Below are 6,912 nucleotides of genomic sequence, written 5' to 3' on the forward strand. Positions count from 1 at the left end.
CTCCTTTGTGATGCAGGCGTGGGCTTCCTGGAGGTGTGATTCCTCACAATCAGGAGGCTGTGGAGTCGGGGGAGGGGCAGAGGGCAGCTTCCTGGCACCAGCCTGCCCTGCCTCATGGGTGCCCTACTCAGGGCTTCTGGGCCCTGCCTCCCAAGCCTCCCTCCTCCCTTGCTTTTGTCTTTTGATCTGTCAGTCCAAAGGGGCCCCACGGGCTGCTGGGAGGAAGGCCAGGCCCTTCTCCCCCTCCACACGCTCTGCTCTGCCAAGGTCCCACAGTGGGTGTTCTTTCCCTTCAATCTCCAAGGAGGATTTTGGGTTCTGGGGGCCTTGCCTGGAAGCCTGCAAGGGAAAGGGGTGGTCCTGATGGGGGTGGGCGCCGGCTGCCAGGGCATTTCCCATGCAGAGATACCAGCCTGGGCTTGGCTGCCTCCCTTTGTGTATGGAAAATTCGTGAGGTTCAGACCTCAAGCTACAGAGGGCAGGCAGCCCTGGCTGAAGAGCTGGAAGGGCTTTATGGCCTGGGAGGGGTCCCCAGTGATCACAGCGTGAGCCCCGCACCCAGCCTTGCTTGCAGATGGGGGTTCCAGGCAGAGCAGGCCCTTTCTGATTCTCCAGGCCTGATGAGGTTCCCAGCTTCTGTTTCAGAATCTCCAGAACGAGTCCTCCTGCCCAGGCCCTGGTATGTGTCAGGGTATCTGGGTGGGGCTGGGCCACAGTGCCACGGGTCCCATGGCAAACTCCCCTTTCGGCCTTCCCGGCTGGATCTCCCACGCTGGTGCTGCTGGAAGCTTTGTCCCTAGCCCTTGAGTCTGGCCAGGCCTGGGGGAGAAAGGCTTCGAGCTGCAGTCAGGCTGGGATCCCATCCCAGACACTACCCCTGAGCCCCGGAAGGCGCTCCCTGGGGCCCGCTGGCTCTCCTGGCAACTCCTGCCCTTAAGCCCAGTAACCCACCCAGGAGCTGCAGTCTAGCCTGGAGGCTCCCTGGGCTGCTGGTCCACATGGAAACAAGGTCAAGGGGAGCCAAGCAAGCAGCTGGGACTGCCCTTTCTGGGGAGCGGGGAGTGGGCCAGGGTCCAGCCTGGATGGAGGCTCCTGCCCTGGGGAGAGGCCAGAGCTCTTCCGAGCCCACTTGCCTGACAGCCCAGGTGCCAGCAGGCCATTTCTGGATGTCACAGTGTCCCTTGTCTCCAAGGTATAAAGCCGCAGAGGGAGAAACAGACTCGGGAGTCTGGCCTACTCTCAGCAAGGGCTCCCTGGACTCCGGACCCTGCAAGGCCAGCCCTGCGCAGGCTCCTCCTTCCTGAACTCCAAGCCTGGCCCAGCCCAGCAGCCCCCACCTTGACCCAAGGCCACCTGGTGACCTGGGCTGCTAAACTTGGGATCCCTTATCCCCAGGTTCTCTCTGCTTCTAGGTGAGAGCAGGAGGCTCAGGTCCTGGCCTGGCACCTGCCAGCCAAGACAGATTGGGAAAGGAGGTCCCCCTAGACTCAGACTATGCCCCACAAACACCCACATCGTCCCCCCAGACACTCGAATAGCCAGAGCTCAGCACCTCAGAGGTAGACATTAATCCTGTCTCTAGCGGGGTTGGGGGAAAGTGGGTGTTCCCTGGCTGTCTTGCTCTTGGCGTAGCTGTGGGATGTGGAGATCTGGGGAGCAGCCCCAGCTCAGGGGTTTAAGGAAGCAGGTGGGATGGGGCTTGTCGAAGTTCTTCCAGTAGCAGCCCTGGGGCCAGGGTGTGCCTCAAGGGCACTAGCCTTTGTCAGACTGCTGTGGGGGCTGTCCTCAGGCCCTGCAGACACCTGCCTGTGACTGCCTCACACTCTTGGGCTGGGCTACTGGTGGCAGGTCCAGTGCTCTGCTGCAGCCCAGCCATGCCCAGTGGGAGCAGAACCTCTCCCTCAGGTCTGCCCAGCTACACTCTGGGGAGGCATGAGGTGCCCCACTTAGAGAAGACGCACAAGTTGGAAAAAGGTCGCCAATGTTTCTGAGGCACGCAGGGTGCTGGCACGACAGCCAGGCCTCTGGGATCCCCCACCTTCCTTGCCAGCCACCTCCTGAAGTCAGGCCCTGGGGATCCAGGACAAGAGGGAAGGGGCCTGGTGGCTCTGCTGCCCCAAACTCTGTGTCATTGAGCCACCAGTCTATCCCCAGTTGCTGGAGCCTCTGCTACCTCACCTGTCAACTCCAAATATCTGACAGGTCTCAGTCAATTTAGGAAGTTTATTTTGCCAAAATTAAGAATGTGCGCCTGTGACACACCTCAGGAGGTTCTGGGGACTTATGCCCAAGGTGGTCAGAGCACAGCTCAGTTTTAGATGTTAGGGAGACCTGAGACATCAATCAACAGGTGTAAGATGAAGTTACATTCTTCTGAGTTTCTGATTAGCCTTTCCAAAGCAGGAAGTCAGATATGCCTCTACCTCAGTGAGCAGGGGAATGACTTTGAATAGCAGCGGAGGGAGCTTTGCCTTAAGCAGTTCTCAGCTTGATCTTTCCCTTTGGCTTGGTGATTTTTGGGGCCTCAAGATTTATTTTCCTTTCACTCTCCTAAAAATGGTTTTTTTTCTTATTCTTTTTTTTTTTTGGTAGATTTATTGCAGAGTTAAATGCAAGTGAATGTGGGCACAGTGCCAGGCAAAGGTGTGGTCAAGATTCAACTGAGAGAGGAAGGGGGCAGGTGCAGAGGAGTGTGGCCACCTGAGCTGAGAGGCTGTGTGGCAGGTGACGGTTGTCACCAGTGCCCCAGCCAGGTCACTTGTCTGAATTTTGTGGTTGCAGCTTCCATGATTCCCTAGAGCTGTTTTTACCCAGAGCTAGTGAACAATTCTGCACATTGAATTCATGCTATTAGAATCACAGTTGTGGCTTCCGTCTCACAAGTAGACCCCAAGTGACACATAAACATGTACTTAGAGGGGTACCTGGAGACAGACCCTCAAAGTGACACAGAAGACAGACCCTCAGAGTGACACAGTCAGGTACCTCTTTGGTCACTTTGCCAGCCGGTTACCTCTGGCTGGTGATGCACTCGCTGGGGCCTCGCTCGACCATGCTGCCTGCTGCGGGAGGTGGCCCGCCCATGCAGCCTGCCTGGGCCACACCTGGCTTGTGCACCAGCTCAGCTTGTGGCCGAGCTGGGTGTGCCCCAGCCCGCTTGTGTTACAGTTTTTATCCATGAACAGTGGTTCCCAAGTTCTTGTCCCGTGTCCAGGAAGAATGAGGAGATGCTGGCAGTCAAAGGGTGAGGAGGGCAGAGAAGAATTTTATTGAGTGACAGAACAGCTCTCAGCAGAGAGGCGATGTCGGGGTGGTCCCTCACTTGAACTCAGGTTATGGGTGGAAAGTCCCGTAAGTGCCGAAGCCCGAGACTGAAGCCTCGGCAGTTTCCTGCTTAATAAATGCAAAATAGAAAGGAGTCTAGTTGAGGAGTAAGTAGCGTGAGTGATTAGATATTAATCTTATTAACATTAAGGCTTGATTAAAGCCTTCTTGGACTTCATCCATGATTATCTAGGAACTTCAAGTTGCTGTGGTCAGGGACTGATGGGGACACGATGGAATGTGGCGTGAGGCAAGAGCATTGATACCTGTCAAACATCGACTGGAGGTGCCCAGAGGAGATAACCTGTTGAATGCCAAAGGCCAGCCCTGTCACACTTGCATCAGGAGGGCACCTAAAATCTCTGCATGAGTGCCAGTGCTTGGGGAGGCAACCGTTGCTCAGCAGACCTTGGAAGGGAACATCCCTGTCCTCAGGCGAGTTGGAGAACACTCCACTCCCCCAGGCTCTCGTGGAAGGGCTGCTGTCAGTAAGCCTGACCACAGCTACTGGGGGCTTCACCGTCTCTGTGTGGTGCTGTGTCTGTGGTTACAGTCTGTGTCTGCTTTCACTCCCTGCTTTTGCACCTGGTTCCCCTTTTGTAGACAGTAAGGAGTCGAATAGTTCTTAAAGTCTTTGTTCTTACTCGATGGCATAACGTAAAGAGCTGACACATCCCCCTGCTCCCGACTTCGGCTCCTTGCAAGCCCTGGGCCCCTTGTTCCTTAGACATGTGATTTGCTTGACCCTGTCAGTAACTGTGGAGGACTCGCCCTACTTACCCTACCCCCGTTTTGTACCCAGTAAAAGCCAGAGTGTCCAGGCACTGGGGCCACTACGGGTCTCCGCGTAGTGGTGGTGGGGTTCCTCTGCACCCAGCTCTTTTTCTCTCGATCTTGGTGCATCTGTCTTTATTTCTATGGTGTCTTGTCTCTGCACCCGTAGAGAATACCCTCGAGACCCAGCAGGGCTGGACCCCACAGTGGTGGTTTCTCTCCCAGTGTGGCCGGGTCTGTGACTTTTACAGGCTCAGAATGGGGGAGTGTGTGCTGAGTGGCTTGTGATAGTGCAGAAAAAGTCTTAACCAAAAGCACCACTCAAGGTGGACACGACAGTGCAGAAAACCAGTTAGGAAGGGGTGGGGCCATGTGAAACGGGAACGGTGAGGTCAGTCAGAGGAAAGCATGCTCAGTGCCGGACAAGTTCTCAGTCTGGTCTGAGCATTTAATTTGTAGCTTGGTGTTATGGTGAACCCTGTTTCTCTTCAGAGAATCAGTATGTCAGTGTGTTCAGCTCTCTTATTCTTTAATTCTGTGTTTTAAAGTTTAAGTTCCTTGTAATTCCAGTAAACAACCTTCTCCAAACTGAATGTTCACATCGGCTCCCCCTGCCCCAGGCTCCATCCTGAATCATCCCGGTCACCCGATCACCCAGGCTACCTGCTGCCTGACACACCTGTCACCATCCTTCCCGCCAAAACACTCACCCTGCCACTCCAGCTTGGACCCCTGCTTTTTTCAAAAGAGCCCATCAGATTAGTTTGTGCGGTCTAACCCTAGCCAATAGGGGATGCCACGGCTGTAGGAATGACCCCCCGTCGGGCGTATGTACTCCTCCCTGCTTGTCTAAGCATGCGGCAGCCACTGTTGCTCCATCCCTGCGCCCTGCGCCCTTCTATAGAAGTAAACTGCCTTGCTGAGAGGACATACCTTCAAGTGCTGTTTCTTTTGTGGCATCGAAAGTTTACTTACAAATTGGCTTTCAGGCTTTAAACTGCCTTTGGCATGGACGTGGAGTTTTGCTGGGAACACGCCTGTCTGCCTAGGATTCGTCTGTCTCCCGTCACCAACGAAAGGTGAGGTCTGGGGGTTAGGTTAGTGTGGTGATTGCTCACGCTGGGCTGCAGGCCCGAGCTCCTGGCCACGGGGAAGGGGAGGCTCTTTGCCCGCAGCATGCGGGAGCTTCACGGTTAACCGAGCTGTACCCTGTGCTGGCCACGAGGTACCAGCAGTATTGAGGGCCTTGGGAGCCCAGGTGCTGCTGCGCGAGGCTGTCGCAGCCACGAGGAGGGCCACCACCGCAAGGGCTGTGGGGGTCCCCTGGGTGTCCAGCAGCACTAACAGGAAGGAGCCACACGTTCAGGTCTCTAAACTTAGCTTAAGTCACAGCCGGAGCATCAGGACTGCCATGGCCACAGAAGAGTTCCTTGTTCCTTAGAGGCTCGGGGCTGCTGCTGCTGCTGCTGAAACTCGGACGCACAGTTTAATTCTGAGTGTGTGACTGCAGTGTGGCTCATACTCACAGCATCACCGCTGAAACCTGGGCACTGAAACTCGGACACGCAGCTTAATTCTGAGTGTGTGACTGCAGTGTGCCTCACATTCACGCCTCACCACAAAGACCTGGGCACTGAGAAGTAAACTCCATGCAGTCTACTTCTGAGCGTGTGACTGCAGTGTGAGCAGTGCATTCACTTCGTGCGCATTCACCACCTCACCACCGAGACCTGGGTACTGAGTGGGAAGGAACTGGACGCTGAAGCTTGGAATGGGGGTGTCCTTTTGGGCTCAGATGAAGCTGGGAACTGTGAACCTCTTGGTTCTCTGAGCCTCTCCTTCCAGGGGAAGCAGCTTGTCCTCTGGAGTCTGAGAGTAGCCTTTATTTATTTTTTATTTTCACTGGAAAACCCTGTGATAAGAAATGACGCTCATTCTCATGAACGCCAGAGCCACCCGTGGCCTCTAGAACCTCACCCTGCTCCCAGGGAGGGGAAGGGTCAAGTACAAAGCCTGACTCAGGAGGAAACCATTTTCACACCAAATGCCTGTGAGATGCCTCGAATTCACACGCCGATTCCCAGGAACCACATGGGAATGGAGGGAGCGTATTAACGCAGCTGGATGGCTTGGCATTATTGATGCGGGTTACTGACTAGAGATTCTGAATTTAATGTGCCGGCTCACATTAGTGGCTGAAAATGACTCTACCAGTTTACTCAGTTGAATGAAATCTGGATTTGCTGGTGGTCTAAGGTTACTGAAGGGGAGATGCCAGAATGTCCCTAGTGTCATGTCGAGGCAGGAACTGTGCAAGGCAAGGGCACAGTTCCTTCCGTCCAGGCTTGATTTCTCTCCGCCTCCAGCTCAGCACTGAGGAAGAGGCAGGCCAGGGACTGCCCAGGGAAGCGGCCAGAGCAGCCATGGACATGCCCCTCCAGGTGCCACATCCAGGCCTCGGGGACAAGTGCATCCATGTCTTCCTGGAACCCTGCTGAGTGCGCAGACCTAAAGGGATCCCCACCCACAGAGCACGCTGAGGGGCTGCTGATTGTGGGTTTCTGCTGAGTCCTGGAGCAGCTCCTTCAGGCAAAGCCAGGGCTGGACCCCAGCAGGGATGGGATAAGGGGAACCGAAACTCAACCCCTGTGCTTAGGACCAGTGTCAGAGCGGAGGTGGTGGGCTGGGGAAATGGCATGTCTTTGTCTGTCTGGGCTGCCCCAACAGAATGGCAGAGACAGGTGGTTCATCAACAGACGTTTATTTCTCTCAGTTCTGGAGGCTGGAAGCCCAAGACGAAGGCACAGCTTGCTC

The 6,912-nt window shown here is 55.3% G+C and overlaps 2 long non-coding RNA genes across 2 annotated transcripts; both read left to right on the forward strand.

Annotated features, from left to right (window-relative positions):
* The first annotated feature begins 114 nt into the window (after window positions 1–114).
* On the forward strand, window positions 115–1,325 carry LOC144576913 (uncharacterized). The gene is made up of 3 exons (XR_013519736.1): window positions 115–275; window positions 616–679; window positions 1,193–1,325. It is a non-coding gene; the product is annotated as an uncharacterized LOC144576913 (long non-coding RNA).
* A 2,297-nt stretch (window positions 1,326–3,622) lies between these two features.
* LOC144576911 (uncharacterized) lies at window positions 3,623–5,755 on the forward strand. Its single transcript, XR_013519734.1, has 3 exons — window positions 3,623–3,759; window positions 5,088–5,177; window positions 5,540–5,755. It is a non-coding gene; the product is annotated as an uncharacterized LOC144576911 (long non-coding RNA).
* The last annotated feature ends 1,157 nt before the right edge of the window (window positions 5,756–6,912 follow it).

Source organism: Callithrix jacchus, chromosome 7, assembly GCF_049354715.1.
Source record: "Callithrix jacchus isolate 240 chromosome 7, calJac240_pri, whole genome shotgun sequence".
In the NCBI taxonomy this organism is placed as follows: Eukaryota; Metazoa; Chordata; class Mammalia; order Primates; family Cebidae; genus Callithrix; species Callithrix jacchus.